The sequence below is a fragment of the Puma concolor genome, chromosome A1 (genome assembly GCF_028749965.1).
Source record: "Puma concolor isolate L17-30 chromosome A1, mPumCon1.1.hap2, whole genome shotgun sequence".
NCBI lineage: Eukaryota > Metazoa > Chordata > Mammalia > Carnivora > Felidae > Puma > Puma concolor.
The window spans coordinates 239361375-239384794 of NC_141667.1; positions in this window are offsets into that span (position 1 = coordinate 239361375).

Sequence of the window (23420 nt, forward strand, 5' to 3'; positions counted from 1 at the left end):
CTAAGCAAACCAATATTAATATCAAAACCCCCTGCTTATACCCAAGTTAACAGTACAGTTACACTATTTTGTTTTCTTGGACAATCCTTTGGTTAGCTAATAAGGGTGTGTCACACAGGGTCTATAGCAAAAGAACCTGTCCAGTTATTGTTACAGATCAATATGGAGACTATTTCGATCGTGATCTGGCAAAACAGCGTCAACACCTGAGGCTACAGGGCATATTACGTATCACAAAACCCAACTCTGTCCTACTCTTTGGACCCGTTTATACAGATAGATGGGCCGACAGTGTATAATAAAAGATGGACGGAGGGACGGATGGACAGATGGATGGATGGAGATTGAAGGACACACAGAAGAGCGGTAAAACAGATACGAGAGGGTGGGAAAGAGGAGAGGCAAGGAGAGGAGTACCATTTCTGCCTGCAAGTCAAGCCTTAATTTATCCTCCATTGTTTATTTAGCTCACAAACATGTTTAATGATAGTTTGATTGTTTCCTATCACTTTCTAACTATAAGCTCCCAAGTGGCAGGGCCAGATCTCTCTGAATCCTCTCATAAAGGAACTAGTCTACAGAGTAAAAGGCATACTTAATGTGGGTTTGATAGGATGATAAATCTAATATAGATTAAGCCACTGAGAGACAATTTGGCACTGAGTTTTATCACAAAGGGCAGAGACGTAAATTTCAAAATCGAATTTCAGTGTACAATTACTACGAAAAGCAAACGCAAATATCAGGCGGTACGAACTATAGAAATAAAGAATCCTCGAAAATTAAACCAGAACACCGTGATAGGAGCTTACCTCTGTATTCCTTCAAACAGCCCCTCTTGAAATGAAACCATGTAAAATAAGAAATTCAGCACAACCAAAATAATAACAGATGTACTTTAAGTGTTCCCAGACCTAAACACCTTGGAAAGCTGAGGTCGCATTCATTAAAACTGATCCCTATCTTAAACAACTTTGACACATCGTGTTGGCTTTAGTGGTAAGCAAAAGAGGCCTTTGAAGAAATCTATACCAGGCCAACTAAGCTCTGTCATACAGGGCTTTTCTGACCTTTTATTTTTATATCACTTGTTCCAATTTTGTCAAAATCATGGAGATTTTCAAGTGATGGTTCATCGTAATGACATTTTAAAGCACAGTCTGTCTGTGTGTGAGCATGCACTCTGGAAAGGCCATATCGGAGGTATAAACAGGCCTCTGCAGCTTACCTGAGATTCCTGTCCCGGTGGTGGGTGCATTAGATGGCTAGCACGTTCCTCCGGCACTAGGACCCTCTGCCGGTCCCCTGATGGCACCTCGGGCTACTTCTCCACCATGGTGGCCATTCTACCTGTTCTCGCAATCCCAGCCCTGCACGTGGTGGATGCTCAATGCACATTATTTAAGGACTTTGGTGGACTTGAGGGCTCCGGCGATGTCTCCCAATTGACTTGAGAACTGATTGCAATGCTGGGGCGGGAAAAAACAGGACATCCGCGCCTGGACAGGGCAGAGACGAGCAGGCCACTCGCTCTCGCCAAGTGGGAACAGGCTCTGGCCAGCGGGTTGCTTTTGTCTAGAAACGTTTCCTTGGGCTTCTTGTGAACGCTCCGGCTGTCCGTGTTCATAAGACAGCATTCAGTTGAAGCTCCTGGTAAACCCGTCCTTCAGTGCCTACAAGGAACACCGTCCTCAAACTGCTGATGGCTATGACTTGCACTGAATGGAATCCACTGTGTTTTTGTTTATTTCGTTGCTTACCTGTTGGCGGTTATTCTTTGCCCCCAACGCTTTCCATCGGGAATAATGTCAAAATAATTTCACCAGTCCGAAATTTACTTAGACAAAGATACCATGTGTATTTCTTAAAGAAACTGGATATTCATATGTTACATTGGCAAGAGGATTAACAGCCTGGTAAACTGCTAGGCTTTTTCAAAGGAGACATTATTCTTCAACAAGGCGGGCCAGCCCTGTGACTGTGGGGCCTAGCTGCACAGGTGTGTACTGTGTGAGTCATCAGTGAAGTCAGTCCACGGCCATGGAACCTGTTGATGGTTGCCGTGTGTGTGTGTGTGTGTGTGTGTGTGTGTGTGTGTGTGAACTGCAGTGGCAGGCCTGGTCAAGGTAATCAGATGGTATATCATCTACCAATGTGTAAGTTTCGCTGAGAAGCCAGCACCCTCAAAGGGCCACATTCCGGGCAGTCACGATGGGTGTCGATAGCAAAGCCCTCCACTGGTACCAAGCTGCAGGACGAATCCTTGCCATGCGATGGGGCTGAGATCAGGCATCAGAACTACAACAGAGGCTGGCTTTGTCCTCCAGCAGCTTCCATTTGCTCCAGTTCCAGTGTGGCCCGAGGTCCGGCAGCATCGGCATCACCTGGGGGAGCTGTTAGACACGCAGACCCAGGCCTCCGCCTCAGACTTCCTGGAATAGAACCTGCATGTGAACAAGATCCCCACGTGTCGCACGCGTGCGTTAAATCTGAGACGTGCTGCTCTCAAGCGGAGGGGTAGGGCTCAGAATTTGGGAACCACGTGGTACAGGCTGGAGTGCGTTGCACCTGTCATCCTTGGAGCTGAGAACCAACCGGGAGCTGCAGGGGTGGGGCAGCACCCTCTGCACCCTCTCCCTGCCTCCAGCCATAGTCCGTTCAGGCCGCTCTATTCGAATGCCATAGACGCGGTGGCTCCTGCTCTATTCGAATGCCATAGACGCGGTGGCTCAAACAGCAGGTATTTCTGCCCCACGGTCTCAGAGGCTGACTTCCGACAGCAAGGTGCTGGCAGATTTGGTGTCTGTTGAGGATCCCTGCCTGGATTGCCGACGGCCACCTTCTTGCTGTGTGGTCAGATGGCAGAGAGGGAACTCCTGTCTCTTCCTCTTCTTCCCAGGGTATGAATTCCATCATGAAGGCCCCGCTCTCATGACCTCATCTAAGCCTCATTACTTCCCAAAGCCCCCTTCACATGCATCACGTTCAAGTTAGGACTTCATGTGAATTCTTTTGGGGGGATAAAAACATCCTTCTGCTCGGTCTACAGCACCTCCATCTGGGCTAGCCCTAAGTCTTGCAACACAAATACTCCTCCGGGGCTCCAGAAATGTTCTAAGACATAATGACTTCAGCTGGAGGGGGAGTGGAATGAGAGAGCTTTGCAAAATCTCTTCTCAGGCCAAGAAAGAAGGCTTCTGTGTCTTATGTCTTCCCGGGATCCTACACAAACCTCACGTACAGGTAAGAAGCTTAAGAAATAGGGCAGAATGGGGGAGGGTGTTGAAACAGGCCTCCTGGTGTAGCCAGTCGGACGCGCGGTCAGGTTTCTGGGTAGAGGCCCAGGTCAAAAAGGAGTTTGAGGTACCTGAACAGCATTCATGAAGTCATTCACTCATTCGCCAATATTCACCGAGCGTCTGCTCCCTGCCGGACCATGTTTCGGAGGTGTTGCGACGGCACCATCTCTGAGATAGGAGTCGGAGCCACCCCAGGGAATCTGGGTCCCCAGAACCACCTGCCGCCCGATGCGGTTTGCGTCTAGGTCAGAATCCCTCCACGGCACGGTATGCTGAATAGGACTGACCGCTCCCTCCGGCAAGGTCAAGGAGACATTCAAGGTGATTGGGTTCAAAGGGGAGTCTGAGCCATCTGTTGCTGTCTATGGCCATCTATGCAGAAGGTGGCTCTCAAAGGGTTAACCTCAACCCTAATGCTCCTCCCAGCTCCTGAGCAGAGCACACTTAAAGCCCGTCTCCGATCAATTGCTATCTTATCTGCACACATCCCCCACCCCGATCGAATCGAATCGTGTCCTACCTCGGCCTGTTAATAACATTAGATTGGCGTGACAGGCGGAGATTTAGTTGTTCCTTCGTGTGCGATTGCCTTTCTGTTCTTCAGACTCCTTTGAAAGAGGCACCTGTCCGAGCCCCACTCACCCTGCCAGCCGCTCCCCTGTTCGTTATTTCTTGATTCGGGGGAATTAGCTTATTTCGGGAGGCAAGAAAAACCCCTGGCACTCTCTCTCATTATGAGAACGAATCCTTTTAGGCCTTAATCCCGGGGCCCAAATGCCCAGTTGGCAGCCGCATGGGATAATGCGCGTGTGTGCATACCTGAGATAAGGACCAGTCTTCTTGGCCTTTTCATTTGCACATTATGCCCGATGCTCTCCTCCCTTCAGTGCTTCAATGCAATTTCATTTCATGCTAATGGGAGTGGTTCTCCAGGCAGCACGGTGCTAGTGAGAGACGTATTCCCGGCCTATGGAGTGCCTTCTCTCTCTATTTCCCAGGTCCATATAGACCCCGAAGACCACAATGGTGTTCACAGTGGGATTTCTCCCCAGTGCTACTAGTCATGTGCGTATATATTTGTAATTCTCTTCCAAACGACCCTGTGGGCATTCTATGGTTTACCAGATAACCCGTGTTTCGTTTGGTTGCACTCACTCGAATCCCCTAAAATCATTCCTGTAAGGATATCTAATGGAAAGTTCCTAAGTGGATATGAGAACTTGTCGTTCATTTTTGTTCTCTTAAGACTTTCCAAACGAAAGGTGTTTTTTTCTTTCCCATATAAGTGATTTTTGTGATCATTTTCATGCAAACAATTTGTATAACAAGAGCCAACATTTAAACACTGTGTCTGTGCGGCTGTCTCCAGGCATAGATTAAGAATGTGTGACAAGGGCCTTAAAAATGTTTGCCATTCTGTCATTCTATGATGGGAGTCGACAGGGTTGGGTGGAGTCTAGAAGTGGCATTTTCCAGAAGGTGCTGCATATAGATGCGCAAAGTGTATATATATCCTCATTATAACTTGTGGATTTCATAGCTGTGTCTACATGTGCAAATTAGCTTATTTTAAAATGCTACACTATTATCAACATAAGGCGGTTGGAGTAGAGATGAGTCCCGAGATTAATTAGAAAGAATCGGCTATTCAAGAAAGTAAAATAAATGTGTCTAACTTGGCTAAACATTAGTTTGGAAGCAGACAGGAGAGTGAAACGAGAGGCAAGAGGCTCTGTGCTCTCTGCCTACAACAAGGCTTTCGAGGGTGGGGGTACCCCTGGGGGAGAGGGACTGTTTCACGTGGCACCAGCAGCAAAGAATGAGTTTAAAACTTTAAACGCAAAGGTAAACTTTGAGCTCCTGAAGAACGTTTCTGAGAGATCCCTGGACGCCAAAGAAAGCCATCCCAAACAGGTATATTCACTGAGTTGCGGAAGGAAATCCACAGATGTCCCAGCACAGACCTGTGTTGCTCTGAGCTCCTGCTTTCTGTCTAACATGAGGCTTCTGGACACAGGACAGAATCTTGTGCTGCCTCGTCTCCTGCTCCAGGGTGCTATAAAATGCCCACATATCACCTCCAGGACCCTCCGCCCACTGCCGCGCAGCTCAGAGCAACCGCCCCCCTGAGCATTAGCATTCTGCACTGTCTAGTGGGCTCCACCCCTTGCTGGGCTTTTCTTAGGGTGTGCACCCCCCAAAGAGGCCCTATCAAAGAGTGATTTCCTAAGCCTCTTGAGTAACTCCCCCCATCCCATCTATCTGTGTGGCGGGAACATTCCCCAACTCCCGTATCTTGTGTGGGGAGGGTAGATGTGATGAGCTCTGTGACAGTGAAAATACAGCAAAGAAACACAGCCTCACAAGATGGTACTTTCTGGAAGTAAGAGCAGAATCATGACTCTTTTTTTTTTTTTTTTTTTTGAGAGAGAGAGAGAGGGAGTGCAAGAGAGAGAGAGGGGCACAGAGAGAGGGAGACAGAGGATCTGAAGCGGGCCTCGCGCTGAAGTAATATATAGTATGTAACACAACTAATAATTAATAGGTTAGCCTAATGTGGATCAAATTGGCTGATGAGGAAGGGTCAGATAGTCTGAAGGTCTAGTCTTTGCGCTTGTAGTTTCATTCAGTTCATTTGTTCCCCACGTGTGAGGTCTCAAGGTCGGGCAGTGCTGAACTGGGCTCCCAGTTCCATCCCTGGTGGTAGTAGCGAATTCCAGCCTCATCAGGGCAATGAGTGGGGCTTGTTTTGTTCAAGTAGTTAGGATGATGCGTGGAACATCATAGACACTCAACAAATATTTTGTTAACAAATTAATATGTTGTGAGGAAAGTTGCTCCACTCTTCCACAACTCGGGAGCCTCGTCAGTGTCACAGGCAATAAAAGTACCATCCCTGCATCGTGTGTGAAGGACATCGACCACGGGGATGCGTGTGATATGAGAGCACTGTGCCAGCGTATAGAAAACCCTAAAGCAATGGCCTCAACAGCACCTCCCAAGGCTGAAAGTCCTTTGGAGCTCCTAGAGTCGTCTGCTGTCATGACTTAGAGAGAGACTACCAAACAAAGAACTCTTCTTTTTCTTCCATTAGTCTTTTACAGGGTCAAACTTAGAATAAGACTAGTTTCAACATTTTTGAATGGCTCTCATCACACAGACTAAGTGACTTCAGAGCCTGCCATGGTACTACAGGGAAGTTGTTTCCAGCCTTGTCATCACTTTGGGGGAAGCTTTAATGGGACAAGTTATTTGCCAATGTGCCCTTCAAATGGTGGCCCAGGATTCTAGGTAAGACCTGACGTGAGCAGAGAAATCACGGTGTACAGACAGTCCTTAAGAGTTTTCCGTAAAATAACTTATTCAAATGAAGCTGGACCATAATCTTAAACCAAACACAAAAATTAACTCAAAATGGGTTAAAGCCTTGATGTAAAACCTGACACCATAAAATCTAGAAGAAAACATACAGGGTAAGTTCCTTGACATTGGTCTTTGTGATGATTTTTCAGATTTGACACCAAAAGCGAAAGTCAACAGGTGGGACCGCATCAACCTAAACATCTTCTGCACAGCAAAGGAGACCATCAAAAAATGTTAAGGCAGCCCGCAGAATGGGAGAAAACATTTGCAAATCACATGTCCGATAAAGCGTTAATATCCAAAATACACGAAGAACTCCTACAACTCAATAGAAACAAAAGAAAACTAAACAAAGCACGATCCAACTAATACAAAAGGGACAGAGGATCTGAATAGACATTTTTCATACAGAAGGGCAATAGGCATATGAAAAAGTGATCAACAGCACTCAGCATCAAATCATCGTTATCAAATCAAAACCACAACGAGACATCATTTCGTACCAGTCAGAATGGCTTAGTCCTCAAAAACACAAGTGTTGGTGACGCCGTGGAAAAAAGGGAAGCCTCGTGCACTGTTGATGGCGATGTAAATTGGTGCAGCTGCTGTGGAAAACAGTATGGAGGTTCCTCAAGAAATTAAAAATAGAGCTGCCATATGACCCAGCTGGGCCTGGATGTCTGTCTAAGGAAAACAAAAACACTGACTTGAATGTTCAGCCTTATAATATCCAAGGTATGGAAACAACCTAAGTGTCTATTGATGGATGAATAGATGAAGAAGATATGACATAATATACACAGGTGTATGTACATATACGTATATACACAGGTGTATGTGTGTATATATATATGTATATATACACGTATATATATGCATATATATACACACACATATATGTGTATATATATATATATACGTATATATAGGTATATATACGTGTGTGTAATACGTGTGTGTGTATATATATATACGTATATATATGTGTGTGTATATAAATATATATATATATATATATAATTCAGCTATAAAAGAGAATAAAATCTTACAATAATAAGTCAGACAGAGAAAGACAAATACTGTGTGATCTCACTTATATGCGGAATCGAAAAGAAGAAACTGAACTCACAGATACGGACAACAGACTGGTGGTTGCCAGAGGCAGGGATAAGGGGCGGGCGAAAGGGTGAAATCACAAACTTCCAGTTCTAAAATAAGTAGGCCACAGTGATACGACGTGCAGCGTGGGGACTATGGTTAATAACACTGCTGCACATCTGAAAGTTGCTAAGAAGGTGAATCTTTGGCGTTTGCCTCCCAAGAAAAAAATCAGTAGCTGTGTGCGGGGAAGGATGTTAACTGGACTTACTGAGGTGGTCACTTGGCAATATGAACAAAGGTCAAATCATTACGTTCTACCCTTGATACTGGGGTAATATTGTATGTCAAATACATCTCAGTAAAAACACATTTCAAAAAACAATAACTTACTGAGTCGTCTCAACCAACCACAGAGCCGTTAGGTACCACACTTATCCTCACCTTAGAGATGGGAAAACTGAGGCACACAGATTTTTGTTGTTGTTGTTATTTTAATACGTTGTCCAATGCCACCCAGCTCGTAAGCGGCAGAGCTTCAGAGGAAGCCCAGGCCATCTGGTAGCACAATCCATGCACTTACTACTCTGACAAAGCCCTCTTCTAACAGAACAGAACTGCTCTCTTCTTTATTCTGGGTACTACATGCCTCTCGATGAAGTCACGTTGCCTGCTGGAAAGACAGACGGTATGGGAAAAATGAAATGAAATGAAATAAAGTGAAGTGAAACGAAACGAAACGAAACGAAACGAAACAAAATGAAGAATAAATACAGAGACTTCATGGCGAGTCCCATTTTTCATCCTAAGTTGCTCCCTGGTCATCCTTGGCCAAGCGACTTCACCTCTCTGAGCCTTAGTTATCTCCTCTGTAAAATGAAGGTGGCATCCACCCTGTGAGATGCTCGTGAAAATCAAACAGAAGGTGCATATAAAATGCTCACCCGATGCAAGATGCTTAAGATCCCAGCATTGTTGTGAAGACTGAGAAAACCTGGGAAAAGCACCAGCACAGTGGCTGGGACACAGTAGCTGCTTAATAAGTATTGGTCCTCGGGGCGCCTGGGTGGCGCAGTCGGTTGAGCGTCCGACTTCAGCCAGGTCACGATCTCACAGTCCGGGAGTTCGAGCCCCGCATCGGGCTCTGGGCTGATGGCTCAGAGCCTGGAGCCTGTTTCCGATTCTGTGTCTCCCTCTCTCTCTGCCCCTCCCCCGTTCATGCTCTGTCTCTCTCTGTCCCAAAAATAAATAAACATTGAAAAAAAAAAATTAAAAAAAAAAAAAATAAGTATTGGTCCTCTTCTCCTTCACTCTCAACTCCCTTATCCTACAGTCTTTTCTAAGGGTGCTGTAAAATATTTCCCCCACTCAGTAATTCAGTATTTGTATTTTGGGATATCAGCCGAGGTCTTTATTTTTGTTCCCATTAAATTTTGCTCTATTAAAATCATTATTCCAACTTGTCATTTTGCCCTTAGATACTTATTCATTCATCCAGCACATAACTACATCTGAAATTTAAGGACTTTTCGAATTTGATGAATATGTTGCTCATAGCTTTATTTATTTACAAATTATTTTAAAACCTTGATGAGGACTGGCCATGGCCATATCAAACGGTAGGCAACACGGCCCCCATTTCCAATACGTATAATGTTGGCTATTCTGAACAATCGGTTATATTTTCATGTTTAAGTGTCTGGCTCCCCAATTAGATTATAAGTCCCTGGAAGCCACGGATAAGTAAGCCTATGTCTGTACCCCTTCTTTTCTTTGGTTCTGCAAATTTTCACTAAGCCAAGTATACATTTTGCCAGCTGATTTGCCGTTGAGGTATCGCTGATTTGCTCATGATGCCGGAACTGTCCAACGTAGAACATCTTTGCAAAAGCAAATCGCCATTTTCACAAAACGTCAACCAAATATACATTTTATAACACTCGCTTTACAGGACAGTTTCAAAATCTGATTCTTCCTGGTCAAAAGGGAATTGGTAACTCATAAGGAGGTGAATGGTGGTTATCTAACAATTCCCACTTCTGCCATGGCTATATAGGTTGGCAAACTCTTTTGGGGAGGTTGGGAAAACTATTTAATCACTCGGTTCCTCCCACATAAAACAAATTGGTTCCAGGGTTCTTGGGACGTGGCTGCGGGATAGATAGAATGACATGAGAAATACTTTGGTCCCCGAAATACCAAGGAAAATAAGGGTAGTCTCTGTTAGTACCTATCTTGCTGATAGATGCAGAGTGTTCTTTTTCTTCTCCGGGAAGGTAAGGATCCTTTGTGCTTTCTGCTCTGATAAGGCCTGATTTCAACACGCAGTGGATGCTTTTCAATGAGTCACTGCCTGATGAAAACAGAGCTTCAAACATGGAAACCTTGACACCCCTTCAATCCTATCAACTCAGACAACGTCGCTCTAATTTTTGTCCTAAAACTCCTCCTTTTGGACGCGGTGATGACAAGAGCATTTTTTCACACGCTGAGTTCCAGCAAGGACTACTGATCAGATGCTTCCAGGGAGGGAACGCGGGAGGGTCTGGTGGCGCTCATTTTAATATGTCTTTTTATTCAAAGTGACCGCACGGTCCCCGGCCCGTGTAGTAGTCCTCTTACTGGTTTCTCCTTTTAATTAATAGACTTGTGAATAACCACAACTGCCTTATGGGACATGCCAAACACTAAACAGATCGCTAGCTTGCAGTGAGCAATCTGCTCAACACAGGGCGCCTTAATTTAAGCCATACGTGGTGAAAAACAAAGGCATGGCGAGCATGCCGCTCGATGTATAGTTTTCGGTCTGTTTCAAGTTAAATACGTCCCTGGTGTGCGGAAAGTAACATTCATAAAAGTGAAAGCCACGGTTCTGATTTATTGCCACCTGTTAGCATGAGTCTGACCCGCTTGGACGCGGTGGGCACCCCTGTCCAGAAGGAGAAGGGCACTCAGGGTGGGGCAGACCCTGACGGCCGGGACTCGACAAGGCTCAGCTGGCCAGGAGCCCGGGTGGAGGCTTCCCGCTGGGTGCGGGCAAGCAGGTAACCACGCCGCCTGCCGCAGGGTGGGGAGCCCCGAAAGTACCGCCACTGTCATCTGGCCCAGTTTATGGACAAAACCCATCTCCTGGGGGCTGCGGGGAGGGGCTGGGGTGGCGGGTCCTTCATTAGAACCTGGCCGGAGGGCAGCTCCGATCTGTAAAGGACAGCTGTCTAATTGGATTTGCTTGTGCGTACTGTCTTAGCTTTTACAATGGGAATAGGCTACCCGCCTTTCTAATTAGATTGTTAAACATAATAGCCGAATGGCACAGCAGTAAAGAATTTGCCCTTCTCTTTGTAGGCGCAAAATAGGGCTCAGAAAAGATTCAGGATTTTTCCAGCCCATTTCCCCCATCATTGTATCTGATGGTAATGAGACGAAGTTTATTTCTTTTTAAAAGCTCCCGAAGGAGCACAGGCCAGGTTGAAGTTCAAACTAAATGTCAAAACACACACATGCAATACAGTAGCAAACTTCTATTTTCCTTTGGCCTCTTGTCTCCCCTAATTGGTGCCTTGTGGGCAGTCTCTACTCGGAGACCAAGAACGAAATGGGATTGGAAATTGAATTACCCTGTCACCCCTCAAGGTGGTCTCCAGACCCGTGTTGAGAAAAATCCGTACCCCAGGGTGGGGAAGAAATCGCTCGCCGGGGTTCTGTGATCATCTCCTGGTCTCCCAGGCACCGGCAGGAGGTGGAAGGAATAGTGGGGGACAAAGGAAAGGAAAGGGGAGAACCGAGAGAGCCAGGTGAGGGCGTGTGGGGCTCCGTGATGCCGTCTACCAAGCTTGCTGGGCCTGCAGCTTTAAAACCATCGGTAGTCCCATCACAAGTGACGGTTTCATCCGAGGGTCTGTGGTTCTCTAAGAGTCCGTTCTGCACCCCGTTCCCTGACTGATTGCCAGCATACTGCTACCTTTGTCCCCTAGGGAACATTTATCAAATGCTTGGCATAATCCAGGTTGGATAGTATGGAGGGCCCGCACTAACTTTTTCTTTTATTGTTTTTAATGTCAGGAGAAATGTACTTTCCCCCGTGTCTTCTAAGCTCGTTGTAATGTAAGGCACCAGCAGGTTGTGAATATTATGTCCATTGCCTTGTAGAAGTCACTCCAGGCCACCTGCTGTCGGAAAGCCGCCAGGGCGTCAGATGCCCCCGCAGGGTGCCCTTCTCGAACGTCCGGAACGAGGCTTTCCTCTCCTGTGAGGCAACCTTGTCAGCTCAGCATCCCCGGGGGCCCACGGGGCCAGAGACGCAGGGGCCGCAGCAAGAAACAGAATTTTCTTCTTAAACACTCCCCAAAGCAAGGAGCGAGTCCACCATAACAAAGTATGGATTGTAACCCCGAGATCACTTTTGCCATTTTGATTCTATCTCGGCATCGTCCCAGAGAGGCGATCCCCTGATGTTCGGGAACATCACTGGTAAAAGCAGGCAGCATCTGACTCTAAACCACGGTCTATTCTTTCATGGGGTGAATAAGTGAATGGACAGTGAGTCACCACCCACCCTCCTGCGGCGTTTAAAGTGTTACTTGGTCCCTCCTCCCCTGGCTGGTTGGGTGCCCCCCGCGCTCCGATTGTGATCTTGAGAGGTCTTTGCCAAGATCCAACGGTGGCTCCAGGCTCTGACTCTATTTATAGCCCTTGGTTCGCTCCACGGAGTTCTCGCATTCCGTCTGTGCGTTTGTGCTCCTTTGCGAGCCCCACCCTGCTCCGAGCCAGCGCTGGGCTGTGGGGTTGCACGCTCAGGGTCCACGCACAGTTGCTGTTGGGGCTGTGCATTAACTGTTTAACCCCTTGGATTGGGGCACAGATGCTCTCTGGACGGCTGCGAGACTCCCTGCTACCTTGTGTTTTGTATCTGGCCGCTTCCCACAGACAGTCTACCTGGTCCGGATTCTGAAAGCGCTGAGAGTGAGGACCCCGCTTTTTCTCATGTATTTCATGCTTCCGTCTGCCCGTGTCTTCGACAATGTCACCGTCAGGCTTTGTGTGACTGTAGCCCCAGCATCCAAGAACATTTGCCTGGCAGGCCTTACCAGAAATGTTCGCTTCGTCGGGCCGGGTAGCTGTTTTCTTATTCTTTATCAAAACTCACTTCTTTGAAATGTCGCTTAGACTCTGTTGGACGGACTAACTCTCTCCATTGAGAGGGGTGTCCAAGGGGGAAACTTGCAGAGGAGAGTCATTAACGTGGAGACAGACGCAGTTCTGTCACAGCAGGATGAGCCGCCCTCGGTCCCCCTGAATGCTTATGTGTCTCATTTAGATTATGGGTGCGTGGACTGAGTGGGCCTGGACCCATTTACCCAATTCTGTGTGATGCCCACGTAGAACAAATCACCGTGAAGTACATTTTTCTCCAGTGATGGTAACCCTGTATGGAAACTGTTTGGAGAAGTTAGAGTGAACTCGTCCTTATGGCTTACAAATTTTTGAAAATTGAACCGTAAAATCAGAACAGACCCTGGCCCCTACTCTTAACCTTTGAATAAAAGAACCATGTGCCCGAAACCTAGACATTTGTGCAAAAGTACAGTTGTGCGGGCAAGGCAAACCCAAATATTGGTTTTGTTTTGAAATGAGAGCCCCTTCTGCATTTTGATGCTATGTGATGTTTCTCATTCCATTCTTCGTTCTGCACACATGGGTGACTTTAAGTCGGCCTTCGTGGAAACAGTTTAAAAAGGTCTTGAAACTGAGAAGTGGATTATGTCAAGGACTAAAATTACTTGAGAACTTTTTGATCATAGAGATTTTGGAGTGTGATCAATTTGACACATGTGTCCATAATGATATGAGTATGTTGGCATTCTGTAGTTCTGTGATAACACAAAAGATGTGGGCGGGATGAAGTTGCTTTTTCCAAATGCTTCCATAGAATGTTCTATTTAGTTTAGAACAGGTGTTGCAAATAGCGTCTCAAATATTGCTAGAAATGCTCTATCACGCTCACATTCTTAGCAAATCCTTTGCCTTCCTTCCAAAAGCTTATTGACAGCTGATTTTGCTCCTTGAATTTCTAAGAAAATACCTTTCCATCTCTATGTGAATGTATCATTTTTTATTTTCAAGAAAAAGTATCAGATAATGTGGCTCTATGTGACAAATGGGAGTTGGAACACAAGACTTACTGAAAAAGAAAAAAAGATGTACATAAATCTTTCCTCAGCCTTACTCCATTTCTTTGTCTATCTCTGGAATGAGCTCCAGAAAAAAATATTCCTGGAATTAAAATATCCCAGGGTGAGTTTGATTTCTGATGATTCCAAATCCTATTGTCTCTATGTCTCATTTCATTTCATGTCAAAGGTAAGTTTACAAAAATAATTAAGGGACATAATATTGAAGAAAAAGAACAGAGTTGGAAGACTGATGCTACCCAACTTCGAGACTTACTATAAATTTACAGTAATGGAGGCAGTGTGGTAGTGGTGATGATGAAAACAGATTGATGGAACAGAATAGAGAGCCCAGAAATAGACCCACACAAATACATTCAGTCAGTCTTTGTCAAAGGAGAAAAGGCCGTGCATTGGAGCAAAGAGAGTCTTGCAACAAATGGTGCTGGAACAAGGGGACATCCACATACAAATAAGTGAATCTAGACACAGACAATATGCTCTTCACACAAATGAACTCAAAATGGGGGTGCCTGGGTGGCTCAGTCAGTTCAGCGTCCAACTTCGGCTCAGGTCACGATGTTGAGGTTCGTTGGTTCAAGCCCCACGTAGGGCTCTGTGCTGACAGCTGGGAGCCTGGAGCCTGCTTCAGATTCTGTGTCTCCCTCTCTCTCTCTCTGTCCCTCCCCCACTCATGCTTTCTCAAAAATAAACATTAAAAAAAATCTTAATGAACTCAAAATGAATCATAGACCTAACTATAAAAGTCAAAACTATAAATATCCTAGAAGATCGCATAGGAGAAAACCTACATGATCCCTAAAAGACCGAATTCACATGTCGGACATCATTACAATTACTTCTGCTCTGCAAAAGACATCAAGAGAATGAAAAGACAAACCACAGACTGGGAGAAAATATTGGCAAAAGACACATCTGACATAGGGCCATTATCCAAAATATACAAAGACCTCTAAAAAGTCAACGTGAAAACAAACCGGTTTTAAAAATGGGCCACAGACCCTTAACACATGCCTCACCAAAGGAGATATATAGATGGCAAGTAAGCACATGGAATGATGCTCCACATTATGTGTCATCAAGAAAATGCAAATCAAAACAACAATGAGATACCACTATATGCCAGTCAAAATAGCTAAAATCCAGGACACTGATGACGCCAAATGCTGGTGAGGCTATGGAGCAACAGGAACTCTCATTAGTTGCTGTTGAGAGTGAAAAATGGGGCAGCCATGTTGGAAGACAGTTTGGCAGATTTGTACAAAACTCAACATACTCGTAACCGTATGAGCCAGCAATTGCACTCCTTGGTACTTACCCAAAGGACTGAAATCTCTCCCCACAGAACACTCCACGTGACTTTTATAGGAGCTCTATTTATTATTGCCCAGAATTGGAAATGATTAAGGTTTCCTTTAGTAGCTGAATGCATGAATAAACTGTAGTACCTCCATATAATGGAGTATTACTCAACACTAATAAGAAATGAGCTATCAGGTCATGAAAAGACACAAAGGAATCTTAAATGCCTCTTACTGAATGAAAGAAGCCGATCTGAAAAGGCTACATACTGTATGATTTCAACCATATGCCATTCTGGAAAAGGCAAAACTATGGAGACAGTATAAAGATTAATGGTTGCCAGGGTTCAGCAGGGAGTGAAGAATGAATCGGTGAAGGAGAGAGGATTTTTATGGCAAGAAAAGTATTCTGCATGATACTATAATGATGGACACCTGTCATTATGCATTTGTCTAAACCCAGAGAATATTCAACACCAGGAATGAACCCTAAGTAGCCTTTGGAATTGGGTGATAATGTTATGTCAATGTAGGTTCATCAGTTGTCACGAACGTACTCCCTTGGTGGGGACTATTGGGGTGGGGTGGGGTATGTGTGTGAATAGAGGCTATGTGGGAAATCTCCGTACCTCTCCTCAATTTTGCTGTGAATCTAAAATTGCTCTAAAAGTTAAAACCTAAAAAAAAAAAAAAAAAAAAAAAGAAAGAAAAAAATTAGGGGCTAAATTTTAGGAGTTTTCTTTTAGAAATCTCCAGCTACCATAACATCTAGACTTTTACGTAGACTAAGGGTAAAGGCCTCAGGATGTGTGAATTGCTAAATTCATTTATAGTTAGAAAAACGCTGTTCGGGGAAGAAAGAAGAACCTCTCTTTACCCTTCCCCTTTCCCTTATTACTAAGAATAGGACGCCTAAGACCTCACACAGACTGGAGAAGCCCGGGTGTGCAGAGAAATCCAAGGAGGCCGAAGAGAATCTTGTCCGGACTGGCGGATTGTCCTCTCCAACAGCTCTGGTTCACCTCGCAGGGCTATAGACGCCTTAGGAATCTTCTTTCTCCCTCCGAAAGTCTTCTCCTCCCTGCAACCAAAGCAACAGGCACAGCGGTCATGATGTTCTCAACACAGAAGAGAAGGCACTGGCAGAAATACGTCTTGTGCGGACAGGACACTGGCACCTCCTAGTTGAGGCTCGAGCCTGTGCGAGACCCCAAGGGACTCAGGGCAGCACAGAGCAAATGCGGAACGCTAAAGCCCGGAGCAGCCATAAGAACCAACAAAAGTTTATCGGAAGCCAACTGAAAGGAAGTTCACAGTGAATCATCGTGTTGTCCTTTCGGGAAAAATGGTTTCCTCCATTCATGGTGCTTGCTACCTTCATTCTGACCCACGTAGGCTGCACGTTGGTTCCATATTACACACTTTCCATGGATAACAGGGGTGAGCAAACTATAGCCCGCAAGCTCAGAGTGGTTTTTACATTTGTACGTATTGGGGGGGGGGGAAAACATCAAAAGAACGCTAATATCTAGTGATGTGGAGATGGCAAGAAATTCAAATCTCAGATTTATTGTCACACAGCCTTCCCCATTTGTTAGGTACCGTCCATGTTGGCTTTTGAGCTACAAGGGCAGAGTCGAGCAATTGTGGTAGAGACCCACAAAGCCCAAATTATTTACTACCTGGCTCTTCACAGAAAACATCTAGCGACCCCAGATGTGAGAGATCGCCGATCCAATGACAAGAATTAGAGCAGAGCGTGCATCAGGGGTGTGTGAACTGGCCGGGTCAGAATTTAGGGGAGGCTCTCACGACACGGGACAGTCCTCTAAGGCACAGAGGTGCACAGGTATTAAACAAAACACACGGACAACCTGTCATGCTAATAAACACCTCTGCTAGCAAACGGCCATAGTTCAGGACCTGATACAAATACCTCCAGCGTATGTAAACGAAAGTGAGACATTACCAAGGAACATGTAAATTCTGGGCTTTGGCGTCTTAAACTATCCTCCACAGCAAAAAGTTCGAAGTGCCTCGGTCAGTTACAGAACATTGGGCTATGCTGCAGAGACCCAGGAGGGAAATGTTCATGCAACAATATTTTTGCGGCGATTATGAAAAAGATGCGGGTTTTCTTCTGCATTTCTCACTCGGAGGCCGCAGGATTTACACTTCTGCCATTGGCTAAGTCATCGAAGACAAACATCATTTAACACGCACCCATCCAATCACGACCCTGTTAACTTGCTCGTTCGTTCATTCACTCGGGGCGTCTTTACTAAGTGTGGGTGATACATAGCTAAACAAGTAAAGGCCTACCAGTAAGCAGCTTAGGGTCAGTTGAAGGAAACAGACATGGGAACGAAACAAAAGAAAATGTGAATATTCCTCAAGAGAGATGATGGGCATGGTATGTAGCAGAAAACGGCAGAATCCACTCTTTGTCTGTCTAGAGTGACCTTTCTCCCTTCCCGAGGCCAGGAAACTCTTGTCAGCCAGTGTGAACCTGATCAGGCTGCTCAAGAATGGGACAGCTTCAAGAGTGATTCGGAACCAACAGGAAACGTATCAGCAGAAGTCTGGAGTGGAGACGCCTCCCCTCCCCCCCCACCCCCCAAGTTCTTCTGCAACGCGGCGCAGGAAATAAACATTTTTTCCGCCATCGCTGCTGTTAGCGTTCAGAATCCGCAGCCTCAACCAGGCCCCGGGAGAAAAGTCAGGCTGGATCTTTATTCATGGTATGTGGTTAAACATGTTTTCATGTTGTCAAAGATTAAATAATTAGGAGAACATGGTCAAGATCAAAAGGCAGCCCCATGTCACAAGCAATTAGGAGCCTACTCACAGCTGTGACAGCTAGGGATCCCCGCTGCTATGGTACCTGCTTTAGCGAGCCATGTGGGCTCAATATGACGCCTGGACCGGGCACGTCAGGATTTTTCATTTAAATCTCATTAAGACAGTTGCAATCCAATAAATGCAGGAATAACAGAGGTAAAATGGATACTAAATTGAGCACAAAACAAGAGGCACATCAGGGGGAAGAGCGAGTCTCTAGCTTATACGTTAGAGATCCTTGCTGGAAGAAGTTACACAGAGATGTTTTACATATCTTAAAAAAGATCTCAACTTGATATATTTGTAAAATCACTTTTTCAGCATGTCTGTACATTTTCATTAAGAAAAAAAAAAACGGTATGTTGACGATTCAAATGGGTTTCCGAAGGGCCCCCTGAATTATTATAGCACAATTTAACATCTTTTTAGTGATCCTATCTGTTGCCTGATTTTAGGGATCGGAATGTCAAAGAATAAACCAGAAAAATCTCACCTGAGAATCCTCTACGCTTACAAAAGTTGAATTAAGCCGTTTGGAAACGACACGACTGAATCTCAAAGTAAGCACGGGAAAATGGCCTGATTCTCAAACCCGTAAGATTTAAGCGAGGAATCTCAGGACTCTGTGTGTGCCCGGTCTGAGGTCCCTTCATCCTTCAGGCGCCTTCCTGGAAGTCAGAGGCACTTCTATCTGCCTCTGACATCCCCGTGGACCATTCCCTGCGCCCCCAACATCCACGTGTCCCAGGCTGATGCCGCGGGTCCTATCAGGCCACCATTCCTAACCCACCAAAGTGCTGGGCTCTGCCCGGGGCCCTGGGGACGGCCACCGCTGCCCCCACCCGTTGGGTCGCTGCTCTACACCTGCAACGGCTGCCTTCTCCAGACTTCTTCCCAAGCCCACCCTCCCTCTCCAGACAGCTGTTCTGTCGCTGCCACTCTACCCATACCCGCCTGTTCTGTCCCCCACTGTGGCTCAGCCGCAGCCCCACCGCACCGAGTCCCGAAAACTACCGCCTTGCCCTGCAGGACAAGCCTGTGACCGCTGTGTTCTCTGTGTTTGCAGTGCCTGCTGCAGGCACCCTGGAGTCCTGGATGTAGATCCCTTAGTCTTCTTTGCTAAGTTTGCTTACTTATGTTTTGAGAGCGGCAGAGACAGCACAAGTGGGGGAGGAGCAGAGAGCAAGGGAGACGGAGAAGCCCAAGCAGGCCCCCCGCCGTCAGGGCAGAGCCTGAGGCGGGGCTTGAACCCACGAAGCCTCGAGATCACGATCTGAGCTGAAACCAAGAGTCGGACACTTAACCGACTGGGCCACCCAGGCTCCCCGGAGCCCTTAGATTTCATCCAGCTCTTTCCTTCCCCAGAGCACACACCCAGCCAAAGGGGGGTCTGCATCCGAAAGGGGTTTCATAACGCTGCAGCTGGAGGTCCACTTCTCTACTCTTAGGGGGACCCTCCTCCCTGCTGGTCCTCTCCCGGGGCCAAATCTTCGATGTTAGCTGCCCTGATTTTACCTGACACACTGCACGTCTGGATCTCCGGCACAGACACAATGCGTGCTTTTTCTTTCCCCTCCGCAATCCTGACTCGCCCATCTGATGAGTGTGATATTCAAGCAGGGGTTGGAGACGACCACAAATTCGATATAAGTTCATAGTGTGACGTAACCACTAGAAATGCTAATGCCATCCTGAGCTGAAGACCCCCACGTATGGCGTCCAGATGGAGGGAAGGACTTGTGCTGTCACACGGTGCATCGCCCACACCCACTCCGGGGCACCAGGCACAGTTCGGGAAATGCACTTGTAAAGAAAACGTTAACTACGGTTCCCCTAGAAGAAAGGAATTCGAACGGTGAGTGGCTGAAAGCCTTTAATGAGTACTTGAAGACCTGAGGAGGTTTAGGGTAGAAAAACAAAAGGGAAGGTGAGAAGCCTACGAAGGTGCCAACTGGTTCCGTGCTGCTCAGATGGGAAAGCAGGTGAAAGATCTAAATATTACAGAAAGCTGAATTCAGCTAGTTATCAACGTTTTCTATCCTCCCCCCACGCCCTTCCCTTCTTTCCTTGACCCACTTTGACTCTTTCTTTTTCTTCTAACAATCGAGCTGCCCAATATGGGAATCTGCGGCCCGGGAAGGTAGTGATCTCCGCTTAACTGGGAGCATTCCAGCAGGGACTGAATGACCCTGTCCAGTGATTCACAGGAAAACATGTGCTTGGATTAGTTGGGATCCTGGACTGGAAAACCTGTAACATTTGTTCTAAGGCCAAGGTTCTGCTACCAGAGCCGTCCTGGCAGAGTAGACCCTCCAGGCTACCATGGGCCGATGCATTTTAATACGGCTTCTTTTCAAATGGTCAAAATGTACTTTCCTCACGGAAGATTTAGAGAACCAGGAGAAAGCAGAGCACTAACAGACGTACTAAACAAGAGAAGCACCTGACGCCTGGGTGGCTCGGTGGGTTGAACATCTGACTCTTGATTTTTGGCTCTCGTCGTGATCTCACGGTTCTGTGGGTTCGAGCCCCATAGCAGGCTCCGCACTGACAGTGTGGAGCCTGCTTGGGATCTTGGGACGCTCTCCCTCCCTCACTTTGCCCCTCCCTCTCTCTCTCTCTCTCTCAGAATAAATAAATAAATAGAAACTTAAAAAAAAAAAAAAAAGAGTAGTGGCATCCGGGTGACTCAGTTGGTTGAACGTCTGACTCTTGATTTCGGCTCAGGTCATGATCTCACGGTTGGCGGGATTGAGCCCCGAACTGAGGCACTTGGGTTCCTCTCTCTCTCCCTCACTCTCTGCCCCTCCCCCTCCTTTCCTCAAAAGAAAGAAACTTGAAAAGAAAAGAAGAAACGCTTCTGATGCCCTTCCGCAGTTTTCCACTCAGTGTAAATGTCACTGAGGGTTTTTTTCCGTGTGTCGATCTTCTTTTTACCTCGTGTGTGTTGTGAATTTGTTGAGCTGGGTGTTTTCTGCCGACGCAGGTGTCCCTTGGAAGTTTCCAAGGAGAAACTGGGGATCCCCTGGCAGGGAGGCGGCGCGGGGAATCCCTCGAGGGAAAGGAGACTGGCAGGCTTCTTCCAGCTGTCATTTTCTGCACGGTACCACCGCGCAATCCCGTCACGCAAAGGAGCCGCAGGACGCGCGCTGTCCGGCCCCCCACCTCCCTCGGTGTCTCTAGTGGGTGACAGTATTCAAGGGGACAGCTGTTTTCCCGTGAATCATAGATCTTAAACTTCGGTTGATGAATGCTGGTGGGGGGCGAGGGGGTGGGGTCAACACCAACAGGACAGAAAGAAGGAAACTACCTCTCAGGAGGCCGTGCGGAGGGCACAGGAAGTTCGCTTGGCTTGACAAGTTCTGCCGTGGGCAGGCCCGACTTTGAAGTAGGTTTCCAGGTGTCTCAGGGAAGAGCCCTTTAATAGTCCATAATGGGAAGGCCACCTTGTCGAAGGCCCTGCCAGCACCTCCTGTCATCTCCTGCTCAGAGGAGTGTGATGTGAAGAGAAAGGAGTAAACAAAGCTCTAAGCCTTGGGGACAGCGAGAGAGGGGAGCCACCCTCTCCCTTCACCCTCTGTTGCTCCCGCCAGACCCCCCCAACCCCCCTCCCCCAAGGTCTTTCTGTTGACAGCAGTATCGGAGGTCAGCATCCTAAGGTCACAAAAAGGTACCAGGGGCCTCTCCGACCTCTAGAGATTTCTCTGGGGAAGAACGATACACATAAACTCCTTCCGAGGATCTTCGCTAAATCCTTAGACACCACGATTCTTGGTGACACAAAGAAAGTTCAATGAGATTCAAAGGTTCAGTGGGAGAATCACAGAGGCCCTGGCTGGCGGAGGGTTTTCTCTTTCAGGCGGGAGACAGGCCCGGCCCGCCCAGTCCCGGGGGAATTTTCTGGGGGCTTGCTCGGGCGCCGGCTTTCAACTCGGCTTCTGAAGTTAGTCTGAACAATGGAAACAATTCCTTTCCATGATTAAAATCTTCCACCCTCTAAAATTAGTCCCAGGAAATTAGAACACCAGTAATTGTAGGAGGCCACACAATCCCAGCAATTTAAAGTGGAGTCATTCACGGAAATCAGCAAGGCAAAGTCCTTAGAAGGTATTTCCTCACTAGTTTTTGTCCCATAACTTGAGGCCACTGCAGGGTCATCAAATCTCAATGGCTCTCAGTCTCCCAGTTATTAAATCCATCCCGGCTAAGAGATAACGCGGAATTGTTAGCAAAGAGAACCTGTGACATTCTGGCCTTTCTTCGTACCGGGCAAGGTGCATTGAAGTTTACCATTTGTGTGCGCGTGTGTGTGCGTGCATGTGTTTAATTAGGGACTTGAGGATTCAAGACTCTGCCCTTTGTTTTCTTTGCCATTATTATTTTTTTTTTAATCACAAATAGAAGAATCAGGATCACATCCTCTCCTTCTCACAGTGTCCGCGCGTAAAACCTAATAACATGAGAGCTTTATATAGCACCATGCGTACATATGATGGATTCTATTAAAAGAGTCTGACAATTTAGCTTTGCAAATGAGCCATCATAAAAAAAAAAATGGCTCTACATTTTGCTTGTATGTGTTTTTCTTGAATGTGCTGCGCTTTTCTTGAAAAGCAGTAGCTTTTTCTTCTCTGGCTAAAAAAGAAAAAAAAAAAACAAAACAAAAAGCAAAAGAGACAGGGCTAGGGAGAAATGGCTGTGAGCTGGAAAGGGGCAGGTGACAGAATGCTGAGATGAGGCTGCCCATCTCTGGACCCGAGGAAGCTCCTGGCCAGTCGCGGCCGAGGAGTTGAGGCCGGGAAAGAAGGGCCGGGCAGAGATTCTGCAGGTTTCCACCTCAGCTTCCTGCCACGCAGTCTGAGTTATTCAAACTCCCCCCTATGCAGACCCCCTCCGGGATATTCAACGCCCCCATTCAAGCCCCACCCCCACCCCGGACGCGTTACCCTGTTTCCAGGGTGCTCCCTCCTCTGCCCCTTGGTTCATTTTCACCCTGACCGATGGTCTCACCTTCCGTCTAGAGAAAGGTTGGTTCTGAACCACGGCTATACGACTGAAAACCCTGAGCAGCTGCCCCCGCAGGGCCAGGCTACGTCCTCGCGTGTCCCGCTTCATTCCCCACGCTTCAGCCGTGCAGGGCCCTCTCCTTCCGGCACTCACCCGTGCTTTCCTCCAGCCGACACCTATTTACTGAAGCTTTACTAAAAGCATCCGTTTGTTAAGGATGGAGATACCAGAGTTAGCGGAGTCAGAGCCCTTCCCCTCACGGGGCTCACGGTCTAGTGGAGACGAGCACACCAGCCATCGAATTACACAAGGAAATGGGA